The sequence below is a fragment of the Manacus vitellinus genome, unplaced genomic scaffold, assembly GCF_001715985.3.
Source record: "Manacus vitellinus isolate BGI_N305 unplaced genomic scaffold, ASM171598v3 scaffold_2_pilon, whole genome shotgun sequence".
NCBI classification, from domain to species: domain Eukaryota; kingdom Metazoa; phylum Chordata; class Aves; order Passeriformes; family Pipridae; genus Manacus; species Manacus vitellinus.
Genome location: NW_021940208.1, coordinates 24,446,923 through 24,469,428, shown reverse-complemented (window position 1 = coordinate 24,469,428; position 22,506 = coordinate 24,446,923). Strand labels below are relative to the sequence as shown.

General features: G+C 39.8%; 1 protein-coding gene across 1 annotated transcript in view; it reads left to right on the top strand.

Annotated features, from left to right (window-relative positions):
- The first annotated feature begins 5,260 nt into the window (after positions 1-5,260).
- Positions 5,261-22,506, top strand: part of TDRD3 (tudor domain containing 3) — an 88,141-nt gene continuing 70,895 nt past the window's right edge. Inside the window, exon 1 of the mRNA XM_008934586.3 lies at positions 5,261-5,277. The gene's annotated coding sequence lies outside the window, so the exon portion shown is untranslated. The remainder of the gene's footprint in view (positions 5,278-22,506) is intronic.

Here is a 22,506-nt window from a genome sequence, read left to right as displayed (position 1 = left end):
CCAGCACAAAACAAAATGCTACATGATTGCATTTTTTGTTTGTTCAGGTGTATCCCTTACTGGCTGGTCTGATCTGTTTGCATTCCTCCTGGATCACAAATAATGGGTAGTAAGAACCTGAATTATTTGTCATTTTCACTCTGGAGGAGCAGAAAAGGTCCAGCATTTTATATTCTGTTAAGGGAAACAACCAACTAATACAGATCCTACTTCTTTTTTCTTCAAAGAAGATGCTACATGTTTGAAAAATAGCTGTTACTAGATGGAATTGTCACAACTTTTACAAGAAACAAATTGAGGGCTGTAATTAATTGTAATTGAAAAGATGCAAAGAAGGATAGCTGAAATAAGGAGATGGAAGGATGTAGGGGACTGACATGTTTGAAACACCTCAGTTTGCAGAAGAGAAAACTGAAGGGGGTGAACTTAGTGAAGTTCATGTAATTTACAGGCAGTACATATAATGAAAGTAGAACTTTTACTCACCAAATCTCGCATGATTATTGCTCGCTGAACGCTGCAACTCTAGAATTGGAAAGCACTTAACCGAAGTTAGTAGCAGACTGGTTTAAAAGTGGGTAAAATTGTTGACCGGGGACCTCAACCAGAGCTGATTTGCCATGGTTAAATGGTTATCCTATGGATTACTATGGTTGGTTAAAGATGAGAAACTAGATAGATAAATGATTGCTTCATTTTGTAACAATGTTAGTGGTAGATTTCTGCTTGGATTTAGGGGTTCACTGTATTAAAAAAAAATTCTTAAGGAATGACAGTGTTGTGACACCTAGCAGTTTGTTGATCTATGGGGATTGGTAAAATCTGAACTGATTGGGTAGTTTCAGCAAACTCTTACAAAACCAGCACTGTGTCCGCTGCTTTCACATACAAATGTAGTTCAGTTCTGGTGAATGCCAAATGATGCTCATGCAGGGGGAAAATAATGCAGACCTATCCACACAGTGTTGAGGTCTAAATTTGCTCATGTTACTTACTCAGAGAAGGGCAGTGGTCAGACAGCTGTTGGGAATTGTTCACAAAGAATTAAATAATTGTTAGGTGATTATGTGTATCAGTGGTGTGTCCAAATCATTAACAGTGTGCATTAATGTAATCACCCCAGCACAGCAAAGGTTTCATAGACAGTGAAAAAGTGGATAAGAGGTGTGGAAGATCTCTGTGCTGGGAAGAGGAAGATATTTAGTGTGAAAAAGAGAACAATAAGGGGAGAGGTGATAGAGGTCTATAGAATCTGTAGATCACACAGAAATGATGAATAGAAAGCAACAGTAGCTGTTCTTCTTGGGACAAAAATTAGGCTACATAGCAAATTAAACTTGCTACCCAATGAAAATTAAAGTAGCTTGTCAAGCAATGTGTAATTAAATTGTGGAACTTAATTGCCCCATGATATTGTGGAGCAGAAAAAATAGAAGTGGGTTAAAATTGTAATTAGGCGAAGTCAGACAGGGATAGCTACACTGAATACTGAACTCTACAGTGAAGCTGGACTATCAGTTGTAAAATGGCTGAAGGCTAGGAATTATTCCAGACACTTATTTCTAGATATTTGTGGTGTTTTACATTTTTTACCTGAATAATCTGCTTCTGGTCACCCTTGAAAAAAGGGAACTGTGTTGCATAGACCGAGACTGCATAAGTAAAAGCACCATTTATGTTCTTATTTTTATGTTGTTAGGTAAGTGTCTTCACACTGTTGTTCTGCCGAAGAAAGGATTTTCACCCTTGCGTGGAGATGAGGGAAGAGGGAGTGAGAATTTGGAGAGAAATGAACCAGACTGTTGAAAACAGGACAGAGGGAAAAGACAAACCAAGTGTGACAGTCTCCAATGAGCTCGGTCTCAGCTGTGATTTGCACTGCCTTACTGCAACTCACCCTCCCAGTTTTCATTAGTTGCTGGGCGAGACTCTCCTTCCAGCATCTTATGTGAGATCTCAAATCGATTTATGCATCATCTTTGGGAACACAGACTTCACTTGCTGGTTCCTTCTCTGCTAGGAAGCTGAAGCAGTAGTGTAAGCTGTCCTTGATTTATAGAATTGTTGCAGTTTAGAGTGAAGTTGTTGCTACTGTGAAACCTTTACTGAATAAAAGAAAAGAGAGGAAAAAAGCTTTCTCTACTTGCAACACATCAAAAGTTGAAAGTCCTTTACATTGTTACAGACCTTTTTTAACACCCACCTTTTCAGTGGCCTTACTTTTCTTGGTATAGTGTGTCTGATTCTTTCCGATCAATGATTTCTGTGGGAGTGTGTAGGTTTTCCATAGCTAGTCTCCTTTTTGGAGTCCTTGGAATTTTGAATGTGATTGAGTCTTGTTTCAGAACTTATTTACTTAACCATGTAATTCTTAGGCTTTGCTGTCCTTTTGGGATGCAAATACTTTGTTAGGACAAGTGTCACTTAATGGGTTTGATTCAGTGACATAGTAGTTTCCTTCCATCTCTTTGTGTCACTGCTCTTTGACGAACTCGTATTGAACAGGGCACATTATCTTTGATGTCTGCTGAGTTTTACAGTATTTTCTATCAGTTTGTCTGTTGTTAAAATAATTGATATCAACACTTAAACAAGATGATTGAGTGGAGCTTATTATGTAATTATGATTGACTGTTTTGGGCTGATTTACCTCTTCCCTCACAGAAATTTTGTTTCTCAGTGTAATGTAAGCAAGGCTTGTAAAATGTGATTTTGGTAGGGCTTTGAGGGCAGGATAGAATAGCAGCATGCTTGATTATTATTTGCCTTTTCCAGTAAACCCAAATGAACTTCCCAATGGAAGAGTGAATTAATAAAAGCAGCAATGTATTTAAGAAGTCTGTATTTTTTGGTGGTCAGTATCTCTTACAATTTGAGAAAAAGTAGGTTGTTTTAAACTTGTGTGTTCCTGGTAATTTAAATTACTAGTCAGAAAGCCTATGCCTTCTAGAAAGTGGAAATTTGAGGCATTTTGAGTAGATGTTGCATATAGATGAACCAGCTCTCAGGAGAAAGCCCTTTGCAAAGATTTTGCATTCTGAAACCATGTCATGAGACTCTTGACAGATGGTTTTTTCTCTCTACAATTTCTGTGTGCTCACACTCCCCAGACCCTGAGTCCTTGAGCAGAAAGCTGATGGGAGGGTAACTGGTGATTTTGGAATGAGGTACTGTTATCATTCATACTGATAACAGAGTGATATTCAGTAGGTTTCTCTATGTGCATATTTCATGTCTTACTGCTGAATAAAATACGGTTTCATGTAAATAATACATGTAGGAGTATGTAGAAGTATGAAACTGTCCTGAAGTTTTACTTAGCTATAGTTACACTTATAAATGCTGGATATTAAATATCCCATATACTGGTTATTTTTTTAGAGTTTGCTTATTTTGTGATTGTAATAACAATATAATTAACATAAATTTAAGACTGATTCTCCAAGCTGCACATATCGTTCATATTTTCAGGAGCAGTGCATTTTCTACTTCTTTAGAGCAAAAGGAGCGTATTTAATTCCAGTAAGAGTAATTCTAGCAGAGCTGACAGGCAAAAGGAAAGACTTTCTGGAAGATGAGTGCTATGTGAATGTTTCTAATCACTTTCTATGTACTTAATGTAGTGCATAGTCATGAGGTGTCAGAATTTAGGAAGACTGGACAGCTCTAGGACTGATGTACAACCGTAGAGCTTCTTTGCACATTTGAAGAAGAAAGTTACTGGTTTAAATAATCTTTGTAACATTGGTAAGTAATTGAAGCACAACAGGCATTCTTGTGTTGATATCATTTTGAGTCCTTCACTGTGGGAAATGTAGCATAGGTTTTGAAAATGGGAGTGATGGTGTTAACTGACAGCAAGCAAAGACTTACTGTGAATTGGAGAACAGAGCACTGAACTCACTTCTTTGTCAGGAAATGCTCTCTGGGGACTGTGGTCAAGGCTGGCTTTTTCTTTTGTGTTGTTTGTCTCATAGTGCTCCAGGAATGTCTAGGAGTTTATAGTGCTGTGTCATATCTGAAAAAGAGCTGTTGAAGAAAGCCAGAGGAGAAAAAGCCGTGTGTGTTCAGACAGCTTCAAGATACTCTCAGTGGTATGGCAGCTGTGCCTTTGGCACAGCCCCAGACTTAGAATATTTGTGTTCAATTTAACACTTTAGGGTGGCTGCCAGCATTTTCTCGGGAAAATGTGAGAAACAGTGTTCACAGCTTGTATCTGAGAAAAAAAAAACAAACTGAATTTTGTTAGTTGAACAAAGGAAACTCTTCTCATTGTTGTGACTTTTGTATGTCAAATTGCTGTGGACTGTTGGCCTGTTATGAATCATGGAGAAGCAAATCTTCTCAAGGAGCAAAGCATGCAAGAGCTCTTGTCCAGCAATTTCTGACTGCAGGGGCTTTTTCTACCATCTGCTGTATTACAGCTGTGCTGCATGCTGGAAGCTTATCTTATCAAAGTTCAGAGTTAGTGAGGTTATCTTGGGCACATCTCTGCGTGTTACCTGGAAAAGTTTGACATTTTTGCATCGCAGCTTTTACTGCTAGATAACAGTGTGTGTATGCTATCACTAAATCTCTTCTGTTAGGGAGTTGTTAGAGACTCATGTTAACTTGTTTTTTTTCAATCTGCTGAAGTTTCAGTCTGTTATATTCTTCTAATGTTGTAAAATACAATATGTTGTGATCTCGATGTTTAAATACAGCATTAAAGCATGGGTTAAAACTGTATGCTATCCAGTACCCTTACCAAGGGTATTAATAATATTGATCTCCTATTTAATGAGCATATGAAATCACTTAGCTCTGATGTTGGTGGCAGTATACTGAATGGGTAAAATACATTTTTCAATAGTTAGATCATCTTGTTCTGTGGTATTCTGTGTTGGAATGACAGAAATAGAAATTACCGTGTGTGGAAGCACATTTACACTTACTTCTTTTGGTTGATGTTGCCATAATTACTGTTAGGGTCACTGTACACTGGGGGTGTGGGAGACTTTAGAAGGTATCAGGGCAGTTAAGTTTGCTTGCAGCTTCCAAGTACATACTTTTTTTACTTCCGTAACTGTGATCCTGGGTCTAAAACAGTTGTAAATACAAAGTAGAGGTGAATTCTAAATGACTTTTTTGAATTGTAATATTAATGAAGCATTACACTTTTCAACTTCTTGAAACAGCTTCTTGGTTACAGTTGAAAGTACTGGCAAGCGTGAAATTTTCCATTATTTGGAGGAGAGTGTGAGGGGGGACAACATCAGTGAAGGAGCTGAAGAGAAGGTGGGTGATTTTCAAGGATCTGGTTCTGATTGTGCAGAGTAGTGATTTCTGAATGAGGCATACTTAGTGTTGAAGTAAGGAGCTGCTAAGGAATGCTGAGAATCCTTATGTAAAAATATGATTCATCAAGCTGCTTTTCATTGAAAACAGAATGTATAATGAGCATAGTCATGATTCTTGGTTTTAAAAACTTATTCAAAGTTGTGTTTTTAAATTCAAGTGTAAGGTATAATACACAGATAGACATCAGTGTAGCACACATGTAGATATTGATAGATTTGAGAATGGCAGTTCAACTAGTGTAAGAAACAGATCAGAGTTCTGCCTTTTGGGAAGTAATTGCCAAATACCACTGCAGCTTTTCACTTGAGTGCTATCTGTACTTTTTGATGCAAAATAATATCAGATTTGGTTTTTTGCAACTGTGAAAATCTAAGGAAGCGAAGGAAGTGGATGCATCATTGTTTATACTAATATTTTAAACTAAACAGGTTTGGGTTTGTTTAATAATTAAATCATCCTTGAATATGTTACATATAATGCTTTCAATCAATTTTTGTGTCATTAAATAATAAGTAAAAATTTTTGGTAATTAATTTTTTTCTTAATGGTTGATGAAATCTCTCACTGTGAAATTGGTCAGAAATATTTCTTGTGTACATTTCGGAATTTTATTTCGAAGAATTGTCTAGAATGGGGAGAGTCGCTGTGGAATAAAGAGATGAGGAAACAGGAACTTGAACTTGTTTTTTGGCTTGAGGTGTTGAGTTCTGTTAATCCACCAAGTTTTCAGTCTTGATCATACCTATTGCAGAAACACAAAATTGATGCTCATTATGACCTTGGACGCTTAGGCAAAAAGATTCTCTATTCCGTGGTTTTGAGATGGAAAAGATTTCCTTGGAGAACGCTGTTAAGGGTTTACTAGTGTGCAAGTTTCTCTAGATTTGGGAATGGGAAAGAGAAGGGAATAGACTATCTTTCTGATCACTTCAGTACTCTATCTTCTGTTTTCCTAATTTATATTTTAGTTCCAAACTGAACCATGTCACCATATGATAATAACATGAAGAAATGAAAAAAGCTTTAGTCTAGAAGAGTAATTGCTGTTACGTTTTAGCTGTGATCATATTTTGTTCATGCTATTGCACTAGAGATGAACTTAGTGCTTTATAACTGAATAATTCCACTTTTAAGTGTTTTCCAGTACTTTTTCTCTGTTCAAAATAATTACTGTGTTCCACTGTTGTTTGATTCTTAAATTAATAACATAATTTTTATCTTCTACTAGCAGTAATAACTGACTTCCTCCCCTGACTTATTGACTGAACAGAAAAAAGTAATTTTCTGTCAGGTCAAACACTTCTGTGAATGACTTGGGAAGGAAAGGAAGTGAAAGCTTGAGTTAGAGGATCGTTCAAAAAAAGCAGGGAGCATAAAAACAGTATGTTGTTCTCCTGCTGCACATTGTCTGGCTGGGAGGTTAGATGAATCTCTCGAGTGTTAGAGCCCTTAATTTAAATTCTTTCTCTTCCTCAGCCTGCAGTGCCAAAATACTAAATTGAAACTGTTAATTAAACCAAAGAATATGAGAATAAATCCTAACAGTGAGCTATTTCAACACCTGATTTTTACCTCTTATTTCAAAGAACATTTAAGTACGAAAAGGAATGCTCTGGTGTTTTAGGTGTTGCCAAGCATTGTTTATACTGTCAAGGACTTCTCAGCTTCTGACCCAGCCCTACTAGCAAGGATGCTGGGGGTCATGAGGAGTTGGAATGGGACATAACTGGGACAGCTGACTCCAGTTGTCCCAAGGGATATTCCAAACCACAGGGCGTCATCCTCCTGTAAGTATAGGGGAAAAGCTGACCGAGGGCTGCTGCTTGGGAACTGGCTGGGCCTTGGTCTGCTAGTGGTGAGCAGTTGCACTGTGCTTCACTTGTTATGTATATTCTAATTCATTAGGATTATAATTATTATTATTTTCTGTTCCTTTTGTGTCTGTTAAACTGTCTTTATGTCAACCCACAAATCTTACTTTTTTTCTTCCCTGTTCAATCTCACATCCCACTGGGGATGGGAAGAGTGAGTGAGTGGCTGTGTGGTGTTTAGCTACCTACTGGATTAAACCATGACAGTCCTTTTTGGCAACCAACATGGAACATAAAAGTTTGAGATAGTGACAGCTCTGACTGGAACACATTAAAACAAATTTGTCAAATCTGTCATAGTTGTAGAGCCATAGAATGGTTTGGATTGGAAGGGACCTTAGTAATCATCTAGCTCCAACCCTCCTGCCATGGGCAGAGACACATTCCATTAGACTGGGTTCCTCGAAGCTGCATCCAACCTGACCTTGACAATTCCAGGGATGAAGCATCCACAGCTTCTTTGGGCAGTCAGTTCCAGTGCCTCACCACTTTCATAGTAAAAAATTCTTTGTAATATTTCATCTAAATCTACCCTCTTTTTGTTTATAGTGTTGATTTGTTTGGTTTTGGAGTTGTTGCAGTGTTGTGTTACATAACAGCAATACTTGCGTAATATGTATGACTGTATATGTGCATATGTGTGAGTAACTATACTTGCTGTATATGTTCAATGTTGTGCTGTTACCACCTCTGGAGGCTGCGTTAAGGTTAGTGTTTTGTTGTACTGTATAGCACTGCTTTATGGTAAAATTGTGGTTGTGAGATAGATCTGGTCTGGTGTGTGTGCTCAGCACTGCCACCATCTCCGAGCTTCTGGAGCCATCTACGGGAACCAGGAATAATTGCAGTGCGTACCTTTTCTCCTCAGACAGCCTTGGCTAAGGGGGAGATACCTTCCTTCATCTTCCCCTTCTCTTCCAGGCAAATTACAGTAGCTCTTGAGAATTTTTAATATCCTCAGCATGGTCAAACCATCATGTTCCTGTTGCTGTGTCTCCTGAGTGCGTTTCAGGTCTTGTTCAGGGTTAAACAACTATTTAAGAATATTTAAGAATACCACCCAGAGATTTGCCCCAAGGCTGGGTAGTTATGTGTATTAGGGTGTATGGGATACTACAGGCAAGCACCTAGGACAGTGGTCACCTCCAAATTCTGCAATTTGACCCCTGGACAAATGCAGAATTCTGAAAAACTGATAAAATATTTGGAAAAAGTATACTGCCACCATGGCAACTCCAGAGACACAAATCACTGCAGTGTGCTAGGCCCTGACCTATGCCTATCAAATCCTGTTCGACACTACTCAGTGCCCTCAAGGGGAAGAGAAGGTGTCTGAATCTGATGACAAAATGACAGGCACTATGGCTACTCCAACCCCTACAACAGGCACTGCAGCTGAACCAAAGAACCAACCTGTGCTGCTTTTAGTGATCCCTGTACACAAGACAAAATATTAGAAGTGGAAGTCAGCTCATTTAGTACCAGATGAAGGAGTTTCTTCTTAAGAGGGAGCAAGGGGAAGAAGTGGACAAGGCAGACTGCTCCAAAGCAGGACCATCACAACAACAGGAAGAGGAAGAATAGAGTCAGCTGCAGTTTGGGGAGGAGTAAGAGGAAGAATTCAGAAATGAGGCAGTAACCTCCTTATCCCTGTTCCCGAGTGAGCTGTGAGTTGTGTGAAAGGATTTCAGTTGTCACACGGGTGAGCACATGGTCATCTGGCTGCTCTGATACTGGGATAATGGAGCCAGTAGCCTGAAATTAGAAGGTAGGGAAGCCATGCAGCTGTGATTCCTTTCTAGGGAAGGGGGCATTGACAAAGCAGTTGGAAAAGGGGTATAAGTCCTCAGTGTCTGGAGGGGATTCCTGTCAGGAGTGAAGGAAAGGTATCCTTTCAAAGAAGCCACTATATGTCAGCCAGAGAGAGGTATCCAGTACCTGAGATGAATGAGATGATTTATGATGATCTGGACAACAAGCAATTATCTAAAGATTCAGACGAAGTCAGGTGTGTGCAACTGATATGGTGGAATTGCACCATCACCTTATGCCAAGTCATTGGCAGCAAGGACCTGGGAAGATGGAAAGGGACAAGAGGTGAATGAATTAGCTAGTCAGTTCTAGCAGTACAAAGAAAGTCTATCTTCCTCCATTGCCTCAGCTATGGAAAACCTGGTAACAGCAACGCAGAGGATAGATCCTACTCCCTACCTGTCTAGACCAGTATTTCTGCTGTTAAGAGTAAGCACTCTTCTGGTCAAGAGAGAGGATATAGTGGGTACACACTACAGGGCACCTTGTGCTTTTACCTGCATGACCATGTAGAAGACATGAGGAAGTGAGATGGAAAAATATTCCAGGATCCTAGAGGCATGGGTATGTGATTTGCAAGTAAAAACTATCACAAAAAGGAGGTTTTCCAGGAAAATTGCAGCTCTAGTCTTCAGTTGGCAGTTCACCAGACAGAATAGAATGGCTCATACTCTTGATCTTGAAGAAGGAACTTCTGATCTGTACTTATGGGAATTGAGTAGCGAATACCATGACCAGGACTAGAGTGGCTCTGCCTCCAGCCGGGTGGAGGAAAGGGACAACCATGTTTACTGGACTGAGTGGATCCAGTGGCCTGGGACATCAGACCTACGGAAGTATAAGGCTCTAGTGGACACTGCTGCAAAGTGTACCCTAATGCCATCAGGCTGTAAAGGGACAGAAGGCATCTGTACTTGTGGAGTGAAAGGCTCCTTCCTGTATCAGAGGCTGAAGTGAACCTGACTAGGACTGAGTGGCAAAAGTGCCCTGTTGAGACTGGCCCAGAGGCTCCATGCATCCCTGGCACAGACTGTCTCAAGAGAGGGCATTTCAATGACCCAGAAAGGTACCAATGAGCTTTCAGTACAGCTGCCTTGGAGATGGAAGATGTTAAAGAGCTGTCTACCTTGCCTGTTTTTTCACTTTTACGTGTTTGAATTTTACGTTTTATTTCCCAGTTCTCTCCTCCATCCTGCTGGGGGGACAGGGAGTGAGTGAGTGGCTGTGTGGTGTTTAACTACCTGCTGGGTTAAACCAGCAGGTTTAAGTGCATCTTGGATGTAGTCATTGGAAGCCATTTAACAGATGCAGTAGTGTTGTTTTAGTTTTGGGAATATATGGATCTCTGTAGCTGTAGAGCTTTCCAAATTAGTTATAAACATGTGTATGTTCTTTTACAATGCCAGTGTGATACCTTCATGCTGCATATTTTGAGTGATATTTTGTAAATATGCTATAAATTTAGTTTTAAGGGTCTGTAGAAATGGCTATTTTAGCACAAAGTAGAATAAAAAAGAAACAGGACACCTTTGCAGGGTTGAAAATAACTTCTCTGTATGCAGAAAAAATTGCTGTACTGAGTTAAAATTATACAGTAATAGTAATAAGGGTGTGTGTATTTTAAACATTGATGACCACAGCTGTAAAAGAAATTATTTTCTGCCTGGCATTTCAGTTTTAACGTATACTTCTTTGTTTCAGTAGTGAGTCTCATCTTTCATCCTTGTCTTCTGAGCATATTGTAACTTCTTTTTTTGTTTGTTTGTGTCAGTTTTGATATGTAGGAGGGAGGGATGTGCTTTGGGTGTCTTGAAAAGTTAGTTTTTTTACTTAGAGCACTTGAATCAATTCTCTAATAGCAGTACCCACTACAGCAGCTATTCTTGGTGACTTCCTGTTGGTGATAAAATTCTGTTTTAAATGTTTCAAAAGAAAACTAAAGGTATTTGCTTAGCATCTTGCTTTTTGAGTCAGCAAACACTGGGCATGTTACACTTTTCTTTTTTCCAAAATTAATATGAAGTGTCTTGAAGCAGAAGTAGTCCAGGTCTTTGACATTGATACAGAAGACATGCTTTAATAACAAAATACCAATTAATAACATTTCCAAGTTTCATTTTGTAGTTTAATGGTTCAGTGATGCTTCTGTGTGGTAATAAAATAAGATTTTACAGCTTGAATTGAGAAATATTAATAGTCTCCTTCATGAATACAGTTGATAGGCTAAATAAGGTGATTAAAAATGATCAAATTTACACTTGGCTTATTAAAGATAGAGCCTTTTGTTATTTATATGTGAGAATATTATGTTACATATTCCAGTCTCAATAAACCGACTTTTAAGTATCCTTACTGCGAAAAAAAGGCACAGAATGTTCCTTTGAGAAAGCATTTTTGGGATTTAATTCTTATAAAGAGACCAGGTTTTGCTTTGTTTTGAGATACTCAATATATTAAAGAGTTTACCTGGACAAATTCTGAAGAGCCATCCTAGTCCCAGCCCTTGCTCAGAGCAGGGCTAACTCAAGCTAGGTCACCTTGCTGAAGGCCTTGTCTAGTTGAGCTCTGAATATCCCTCAGGTGGCCTGCTCTAGTGCTTATCCACTCTGGGAAAATTTTTCTCTCCCTTATGTCCAGTTGAGATTTCCTGTCTTTCAGCATGTGTTTATTGAACTTACCATTTCACTCCACAGCGCTCAGAATTGGCTTCAGATAGTGGGGCAAGGAGAGGGGAATGGCTTCCTCCTTTGGTCTGCTCTTCTTTGGGACGAACCAAATTGACAAGCCAAACAACCAAGTGTCCTTTTATGAACATGGGCTTCAATCACCAAAACATCTTAGTGGCCTGTCTTCAGTGTGTGGGTCTTCTCTCATAATGGGGACCCTCAAAGCTGGACATGATACTTTAGATGTGGCTTTTGCACTGCCAGGAGAGGAATAATGACATCCTTGATTTGCTGGCTACAGTCTTGCTAAGGCAGCCCCGGATGTCCTTAGTCTTTACCGCTGTACCGGTGTGTTCAATCTGCTTTGTTACTGTCAAGTAGAGAAGGGCAGACAGGAGGGAGAGTTTATGAAAAGATTAGGACAAGGAGAAAGAGTAAGATGAAGGGAGATACATATTCCATCTCTGTCATTATAGAGAAGAGTACCAAATGACTGAGAAAATGTGATGTGATGCAGATGTAGTGTTATTCAGTCTCCTACCCCTCAAAAAAGAAAGTTAATTAACAGCTTATTAAGCTAAATATAGTGCATGGTAGATTCAATGAAAGTTTCAAAATTACAAGTGTGGCCTTAGGGTGATGCCTTTTAGCCCATCATGTACTTGTGATTTTGGATAGAAGAGTGTCAACCATCATTTGCAGTTGAATTAGAATCACAGAATATTCTGAGCTGAAAGAGACCCACAAGGATCACCAAATCCAACTCTTAAATGAATGGCCCATACGGGGATCAAAGCCACAATCTTGGTGTTACTTGCACCATGCTTTAACCAACATGCTAATCTCAGGGTCTTACAAGAGGTAGGACTTGGCTTGTACAGGCTTCTGTGAGAATTCGTGACTGGATGTTGGTATGTTCCTATGCAGAAAAAAAAGGTTCAACTTTATCATACCATCTCTCTCTGCAAAGATTTTTACCTGGTTTACTGCTTGGCAGATGGAGGGTGTCATCAGTTCCTACTTCTCAGCCTAGAAATGGTTATTGTTTGAGATGTCTTATCTCTGCTGGTTCCTGCTTGCCTGCCCCCATCATGTACTGTGAATTATATTTTTCTGCAGGATGCAGATGTGTATTTTGCTATGTGACTTTTAGCTTAATATTGCTTCCTAAATTTTGTGGCACAGACTTGATCTCACTATTTCTTCAGAATATTAGAGCACAAGCTTTAAAACTCTTGTGTTAAAGAAGGTAAATAGTCCAGTTTTGAGTCATAGCATCATATGATTACTTGGCTCGATTGATGAATTGAAAACCAAACTGAAAGTAAGCTTTTCAGAGCTGTGGAAATCTGAAAGTGTGGTTATCTTTGAGCTTGTGCCCTTGAATCTTAAAATTAAACTAATTATTGTAAACTTTCCCCTTTAACTCCTGTGACTGGCTGCTGCGGTGCCCTTGGTGCTCTCCAGTGCCTGTGTGCTATCATGCCTTCATGTCCTTCTTGTGGTCTGTCCTGCCCCAGAACACATTTGGCTTCCTCTCACGTCCCTTGCGTTTGGCAAGCACCAGCCTGTGTTATGGCTGTTTGGAGCGAGGTGAGTGCTTCAATTGACCAGTTGATTGCTGCTGCTCGAGATGGATGGCAGCCAAGTTCTGTTTCCCTTTTCCACAATGCAACTGCTAATTTGTATGTCTTACTTCTACCCGGCAGCTGATTTCCATGAAACTTAGGGTAAACTTAGGTGTCTTTGAGATCTCTGTTTCTCTGTCAAATTTGGCTAAAATTGGCCTGTGTGATTAGAATTCATGGCTGCTGGATAGACTGCATACCATATAATTGTTTTCCAAGGGTAATTGAACTGCATTTTAAAAACTTTTGGATTTGGTTGCTAAAACAAAAATGAAGAAACTCGACTTCATGTGAAATGGTTTGTCTGTTTAATCTATGATGTGTTTGCTTTTTCCAAGTAGTGAATACAAAAGGAGGGAAGAGAAATTTGGCAAAAGTGCCTGTCTCTGCCTTATGCTCATTAGTTCAGCAGCTGGAGTGTTTCAGCATAGGTGAAATGCATACCAACTCAAGCCCTGGGGATTTGGAACATGTATTCTGCCTCCTGTGCTTTGTGAATTTGTAATATCCACTGTTGTGAATAGTCATTCTTCTTTGATGCCATTCCCCATTTTATGTATAATCAAACTTTCTTCAGAGTTGCCTCAGGATCTCAGGCAAATTACTCCTTAGGCATGGTGAGTCAGTCTGTGGGTTTGTTTTTTTTTTTCCCTCTTTGTGTGTATTTTAACATTTAGAACAGCTTCAACAGAAGGAATTGACAAAGGCTCAGATACCTAGCATGGAAATTGCGGAGAGATGCTATGTTCATGCAGTGCTATAATATGAAGTCTAGGTTTTGTGCACAGTGTTATTTGTTGTACAGTTATCCACTGCAGTTATTCTTTGCTAGGACAACATGCATCTGTGGTAAAATGTTTTTAATCCCTTCACGCTTTTAGAAGCAGAAGCTAAGCTCTTCAGTCAAGACAGCTTGGAATTGACCATTTCCTGAAAGATTGAAGTAGATAAAATTTCAACAGTTGTAGAAAGGATTTTATCAGAATTTGTCCAAAATAAAAGTGGCTCAGGGGATGATGTTCTCTTACGATTTAGTTTATAGGGCTTATATGTTTATTCACAGAGCAGAAGAGAGTAATTATTGAGGGGATTAACTTCATAGCTTCAGTATACCTTATCTCGATTTGAGGCTATGTCTTCAAAATAAGGAGAATGATAGTCTTAAGCATTACTTCGCAAATTTTACTTTTTCCCCACTCTTATGATGAGCACCACTTGTCCTAACTGCAAGTTAGTCATGTTCTCTTCTTCCTGGGAACCAGAAAGTAGAAGCTGTGATTTTAACTTCTGTGTTTATTCTGAAGCATTAGTTTTGCTCTCTTACCTTACCTGTCAGAGATCAAGAGCAGGTGCACACTAAGGTGTTTAGCTCTTAATACTTCAGGTGAAAGTAGACTGGAATTTAACTGTCTGTGAAACTTGTAAGAAAAAGAGAACCTGAAGTAGCTGAGTGTGGGTGGGTGTGTATTAATGAAGGATTGCAGAATTGCAGGTGATTATGACTTTCAGTTAATCAGCAATACACTGAATAGGTAACAAGAACATGGGTCTTCTCTTTCCATATTTCCACATGTGCTGACATATTAGCTCCAGTCAAATAACTCTAAAGCAAAAAGAGAAAAAAGAGGAGAAAATCATTCTAAAAAAGCAACTAGTTATCTGACAAAATGGCTGTCATACTAGTTACCTGTTCACCGCAATAAAGACAGGCCTCATGTTGCTCCATTCTTTGTGCATATCCTTTCTGAATGCTGCTGACAGAACATCAGACAGCAGAAAAATGAATGGTCTCGGTTGAAGCAATGTTAAAAAAAAAGGCAGAGACAAGTTTACTTATTTTGTCATTTTTTTGTAACTTTATTCTTCACTGTTATTTCACTTCTGTCTCTCTTTTTTATCTGTGTCCTTTGCATCTTTGTATGCCAAAGCTTGCAGTTTTCAGTCATATGAGGAGTTTAAAGAGATGTTTTTGGTCAAGGAAAAGCTTCAGGGTGTAAATGCTGCTCATGGATAGAGGTGAGTATCTCAAGTCTTAGTCCCTGTACAACACCCCTCTATATCCCATGGCTTGCTCACAAATTACTCCATCTCACCTCCCTGTGGAAGTAGGTGGGGCTGTGGATACACTTGTTCTTATATAAGTTTTGATGGTATATTGTGATGTTGCCTATAGAAAATGGAGCTGGAGTTCAGTTACTTCAGACCACTTAAAATTTTCAGACCTAGGAGCAGAATGCATGAATTTAATTCATGTCAAGAATACTCTGATGTGTGTGCTGTTGTACAGCTTATTGTGAGGTGGGACTCTTCGCAGTAAGTTTTTTGATTGCAGTTGTTAGCACAGAGATAAGGAATTACATCTATCCATTAATTAAACTTAGAGGAGATATAGGTGTACATGATAACAAACGTGAAGTTAGGCAAAACACATAGCAGAGGCTGTGGAAGAACTAGATGATGCCTGGTTCAGGAAGAAGTCTGTGAGTACAGAGGGAGTTCTGTGATTAAATTTGTATAGACAAAGCAACTTCATGAGATCAGCACTGTGAGTCATATGGCTATGACCAGTCTCCATGAAGGCCAAATTTTCTGTTGTCAAAGCATTAACTTCTCTTAATTTCTCAGTAGTAAACAGGTTAATAGTCTTGCCAAAGCATAGGCAGTAATGTCAAAGAAATGGGAGGAAATCATGTTTGCGGAGAGGGATGTGAAAATGGTCTCATGAAGAGCATGGGTTTTTTTAATGTTACGTTTCAGCAGACAGTGCTCAGGTCCTTAAATCTGTAAAGACAAAACAAACAGATGTCCATAAAGGGTAAGCATAGTCTGAGTGTACAGGAAGACAGAAGCCCTTATTGGGTTGTTTAGACAGACATTCATAGTTTGTCAGTGGCATATAGATAGGGGGGAAGGGAAGTCTCTTCTGTTGAGTGTCTTAGTGAATGATATAAAAAGTATTTTCCTGTGTTCCGTGTGAATTGAACAGCTCTGGTGTATCAGAAATACTTCTGAACCTTTAAGTTCATGAGGAAATTTTGTAGCATGCATATCTGACTTAATGCCATTAATAAAATAATAATAGTTTGGGTCAGAAGGGACTTTTAAAGGTCATCTAGTCCAACTCCTCTGCCATGGGCAGGGATGTCTTCAATTAGATCAGGTTGTTCAGAGCCCCATCCAAACTGACCTTGAATGTTTCCAGGAATGTGGCATCCACCAACCTCTCTAAGCAACCTGTTCCAGTGTTTCGTCACTCTCATTGTAAAAAATTCTTCCTTATATGTAGTTAGAATCCTACCCTCTTTTAGTTTAAAACCACTACCCCTTGTCCTATCACCACAAGTCCTCCTATCACCACAGGCCCTGCTTAAAGCTCATCCCCCTATTTTTCATAATCCCTTCAGTATTGAAAGGCTACAATAAGGTCTTCCTGGAGCCTTCTCTTCTCCGGGCTGAACAACCTCAACTCTCTCAGAGTTGCAGAAGAGGTGTTCCATCCCTCTGATAATTTTTGTGGCCCCCATCTGGACTCACACCAAGTGGTCGATGTCCTTCCTTTGCTGGGGATCCCAAAACTGGGTGCGGTACTCAGGTGGGGTCTCACCAGAGTAGAGGGACACAACTACTTCCCTCGACCTGCTGGCCAGGCTGCTTTTGATGCAGTCCAGGATACAATTAACTTTCTGGTCTATGAGGACATGTTGCCTGATCATGTCCAGACTCATCCACCAGCACCCCCAAGTCCTTGGCAGGGCTGCTCTTAATCCCTTCATCCCCTAACCTGTATTGATACTGGGGGTTGCCCCAACCCAGGTGTAGAACCATGCACTGGGCTTTGTTGAACCTCTTGAGGTTCCTATGGGCCTATATCTTGAGCTTATCTCTCTGGATGGCATCCTGTCCCTCAGGTGTGCCAACCGCACCACTTAGGTTGGTGTTGCCAGAATAGAAAAATGGCAAACCAGATGCCAAGTTGCTTAGTTTGAGCACACTTACTGGAGTGCTCTTTGCCAGCCTCCCTGTACATGTTATTGAGTATCTCTGTAACAGTTTGCTGATGATCTCTATTTTTGGACAGTGAGTGAGAAAAGACTGCTTTGCATCAGATATAGAAGTGAAAGGGTGAAAACAGAGCAATGAGGAAGGCTGGAGTCTTGGTTTTCAGGAGTACGGAGTGCACATTCGGTACATACCTCTAAATTCATATTAAAATGCTACTACTCAGACAAAAAATAATTGTAGATGTTTCAAGCAGGACATTCAAAGTAATGCTTGTCTTTTTGATGCTTCTAACTAAAATCTGACTATGTTTAATTCCATTTCCTGAAAGAAATGTCATCTCACCTTAGAGAAGCACTTGAAGACATTTAATTGTTTCATATTGTTCACATGGATTCTGTGATGACAATATCCTTGAAACAGTAGCAGAAAAAAAAGTCTTAAGGCTGGCATAATGCATTTAGTGTGGACTGCTATTGAAGACAAGAGTTACAGCATATTATGGTATTGCCTATGCCTGAAGTGGTATGAGTAAATAGATGTAAAAATACTGTTTATAAAAGCTCAGTCTGACCTTTAATGTTTGCATTTTCTCTCTCTTTTGGTATTGTCTTTATGTGTCTTTAATATCATTTTTGTGTAGCAATACATAGGTTTTGAAAACAACCTGTAGGATTTTTTTTATCCTTTTTTATCCTATTGAGAGCTTTATTTTTCTATTCCTGAATTTTCTATCTACATGTAAAACTATAGTTATAAAATCAACTTCAGAAAAGTACCAGAGGCAGTGCAAGATTTTTTTTTTTGTGGTGTGCATAGGATGCAACAGGGTAGAGTTTGTAAGATTTTGCATTATTGCTGCTGTGAACTGTCTGCATACCATTCGTGTCAAGTTTGAGTTACACAAAGTAGAAATTTATGGGGGCGTCTGTTCAGTGAAAATATTAACAGCAATTTTTTTCTGAAAGCAGACGTGAATTAGCAGACTTTCAGAGGTTTACAGTTATGTGCATTATTTGCTTGTCAGAGGTTTCTTTCTTTAATATTGAGGCAGTCATTTACGTTCTGGTGGTAAAATACTCTCGATTGGCTATGGGAGTTGTGGCACTGTGTATGCTTGGAGATGGTGATCATCATTCAGTCACCTCGACTTACACTGTCTCTCTCCTGCATATTTCTGGAATCTATGGCAGCCATTAGCGCTATAGGTGTAAAAGTAATTCAGTGTTGGAAGTAGCAGTTTCCCTGAAATCCTCCAGATTGAACTGTATAATTTCTGTGAGTCAGAAAGTTCAGTCATTGGTGCAGGACGGTAAAATGATTTGTTAACTTCTTGTGTAAGTCCTCTACAAGGCTGACTGTGTAGTAGCTGTTTCTGTCTTTCTATTAGAGGAAAGAGGAGGAAGCAGAAGTTTAGTTCCTCTTAAGAACTTTTTCTTTGATGTTCACGAAACTAAGGTATTTCTTAGGATTCCCAGAAGATTTTGAATATGTATATACATATTTGTATTTATATACATGTATGACAGAATTTTCTTTTCCCTAGTGTTATGATTATGCTGATTTTTCAGAAACTTTTATCTTTTCTGACGTGCTGAAAGCTTTTCTTGCAGTTGCATTCAAATAGTAGGTAAATATTAGCCTGTGCTTTGCAAAGTATAGCTCATCTTGATGGCTGTTCTCAGGAATGTGTAGTCTTGGAGTTATGCTCCAACAGTAGACACAAGTTTAATTCTCTGTCCAAATGTAATTGTCTAAAATTTAGATGCCTATGTTGAGCTGATTACTCTTATGTCTCCATTAAATTTACAGAAATAATTACCTCCAGAAGGCCATTCATCTCTTTCTAAGCTAGGTGTCCAAGATAAGAAAGATAAATTGCTGTGGTGATTGCAAATGGGGCAGTGACTCATTCAAATTCAAATATCCAGCCTACCCTCTGCAGCGAGGGTCACTGAATCTCATCAGAACTGTTCAGATGGCACTAGTTAGTTGCAGATTGCTTTTTCCCATTCCTAGCTGTGTAAATTTTACTTATTTATATATATACACACTATATATGTGTACATATATATGTATACATGCTAGCGTGTGTCCAAAGAAGACGAATGAGGCTGGTGAAGGGTCTGAAGCATTCGTCGTAAGAGGGGCTGTGGTTGTTTAGCCTGGAGAAAGGGAGGCTCAGGGGAGACCTTTGGGCTCTCTACAACTGCCTGAAAGGAGGTTGTAGCGAGGTGGGAGTCAGTCTCTTCTCCCAAGTAACAAGTTGTAGGATGAGAGGAAACGGCTTCAATTTATTCCAGGGGAGGCTTAGGTTGGATATTAGGAGAAATTTTTGCTCAGAAAGGATGGTCAAGTCTTATAGCAGGCTGTCCAGGGAAGAGGTTTGAATCTCAACCACTGGAGGTTTGTCAAAGATGTGTAGATGTGGCACTCAGGGACATGGTTTAGTGGTGGACTTGGCAGAGTTAGGCTTGCAGCTGGACTCTGATGTTAAAGGTCTTTCCCAACCAAAATGATTCTGTACTTTTTAAGTGTAAGGCCTTGCTTTGTGGATTTGAGACTCTAGAGGTATGGATGAGTCCCTGTTATTTGCTTCACCTTTTGGTTCTGGAGGCCCAGTTTAGAGGGTCAGTGGTAGTTCCTTTTAGTATTTGTTTTCTGGGTTGTTTAGCCATAGTTAAGATGAATGTGTGATACAGTACACTGATTTAATTTTTTTTACCATGGTGGACAATATTAATTGGTTTTGCTTTTTAATTATGTTTTTAATTGTAGCATGAAATATATCACTGTATATAAAATAAATTTGCTCTTTTTTTGTGGCATTTCCTTGGAGGATGTGGAGGAAGAAACAGAGGAAAGAATGTGGGTTTGTGTGTGTGATCTTTGCAGTGCTTTTGAGTACAAGGTATAATAACCATGTTGCTTCAAATGTTTAGTTGTTGATTAAAAAGACTCCAAATTTGTTCATAAAATATCCACTTTTTGTCTCTGAATGGTTTCCACCTCAAATTCAATTTTCCCTGCAGTACCTTTGTGAGGCAGAGAGATGTTGTTATCGCTCTTTTATGGGTGGATCGCTCTTTTATGGATGGCAGCTGTGGCAGAGGCTTTGCTTTTTCATTGTGAGTGGAGCGGGCAGCGTGCCCATGTGAGCCAAGTGCCAAGTCCTGTAGGCGCGAGGGCTCTGCTGTTGTACCTGACAGACAGGTGTCTAATGCCGGTGGAGACCTAGGGTTGGCAGGTGTGACACGGCTTACAGGAGTCTGACGTGCATCTGAGCTGGAAGTTGATGATGTCTCACATAGCACTACTATGTACTCTCACAGAGAGCTGTTTAAATTGAGCACATGAAGATTTCCAGATCCTTGTTATCGGAGTACCTTAATTTTTGGCATGTTCCTGTAGCATCTGAATGGTCCAGTTCCCTGAGGAACTGAAGTCTTCAGTCTGAATTGAAAATTTTTACATTAATTGTTGACTACCATAAATAAATTTCTTTTTAAAGTAGGAAACTTTGAAAACGACATCTATTTATACAAAGAAAACATAACATTTTTTTGCAAGCATAGTATTTTTTCATTTGTTAAAAGCATGTAACGTGACCTGTTACAATTCTGTTGTGTTTAGACTTAAAGTATGACAGCTTGTTTGTTGGGTTTGCATGGCCAGGTTTTGGTAGCAGGGGCCTACAGGGGTGGCTTCTGTGAGAAGCTGCCAGAAGCTTCCCCCATGTGCACAGAGACAATGCTAGCAAGCTCCAGGATGGACCCACCACTGGCCAAGGCCAAGCCCATCAGCAATGGTGGCAGCACCTCTGGGGTAGCAGAGTTAAATAGGGAGAAAAGTTACTGTGCCAGAACAAATACCAGACAGAGAGAGGAGTGCGAATATGTGACAGAAACAACCCTGCAGACACCAAGGTCAGTGCAGAAGGAGGAGCAGGGGATGCTCCAGGTTGCCAGAGCTCAGATTCCCCTCTGGCCCGTGGTGAAGACTGTGGTGAGGCAGCTGTGCTTGTGCAGCCCATTGAGGTCCACAAGGGAGCAGAGATCCACCTGCAGACCCTGGGCGACCCCATGCCAGAACAGAGGGATGCCCAAAGGAGGCTGTGACCCTGTGGGAAGCTCACACTGGAGCTGACTTCTGGCAAGACCTAGGGTCCTGTGGAGAGAGGAGCCCACACTGGAGCAGTTTGTCAAGAACTGCAACCTGTGGGTAGGACTCATGTTGGAGAAGTTCATGTGGGATGGTCTCCTATGGAAGGAACCCCACACTGGTGCAGGGGAAGAGTATGAGGAGGAAGGAGCAGCAGAGACAGCAAGTGATAAACTGACCTTAATCCTCATTCCCCATCCTCCTGCACTTCTAGGGGAAAGGAGGTAGAGAAAATCAGGAGTGAAGTTCAGCCCAGGAAGAAGTGAGGGGTGGGGAGAAGAGGTTTTTAAGGTTTGGTTTAATGTATTACTCTACTGTGATTTGATGGGTAATAAAGTAATTTTTCCCGAAGTTGACTCTATTTTGCCCGTGACAGTAATTGCTGAGTGATTTGTCCCATGAAAGGCTCGACCCATGAGCCTTTCATTATATTTTCTCTCCCCTGTCCAGCTGAGGAGGGGAACACTAGAGAAGCTTTAATGGGCATCTGGTGACCAGCTGAGGTCGACTCACCACAGCTTGATGCCCAGTTCTTTTTGTAGCTTACTATGCTGTGAGTTTTCATGAAGGCTGTTAACTGCTTATATAGTAGCAGATAGGTATGAACATTTAATTGTAAATTAAACAAATACTTGAGTAGTATAGTGCAGTTCATTTTCACTGCTTAGATTTTGATACTTTTTGTTTCTCTTTTGATTAAAAGGCTGGACAAATGGGCTTAAGAAGGTTGTGAAACCCCTGTATTTCGAGTTAAAAGCAGTAACCTCCTGAGTGTTTGCATGGGCTAGGATTGGGGAAATGTGCTGAATTGCCTAACAAGCTTACAGAAATGTTTTTACAAGCAAAGATATTTTTATAGCAGAAATACGCTACTTTGTTAAGTGAAGGAAAGGAATGGATTTACCTTTTGTAGCTAAAAGTGGTTGTAGCTGCTTGAACTACCTGCAAGCTGCTTTTTTGATGGCAAAAGCATACCATGTCTCTATAGAAAGGATTGGGACTGCCGCTGAGAGGTTCCAGATAATCTTT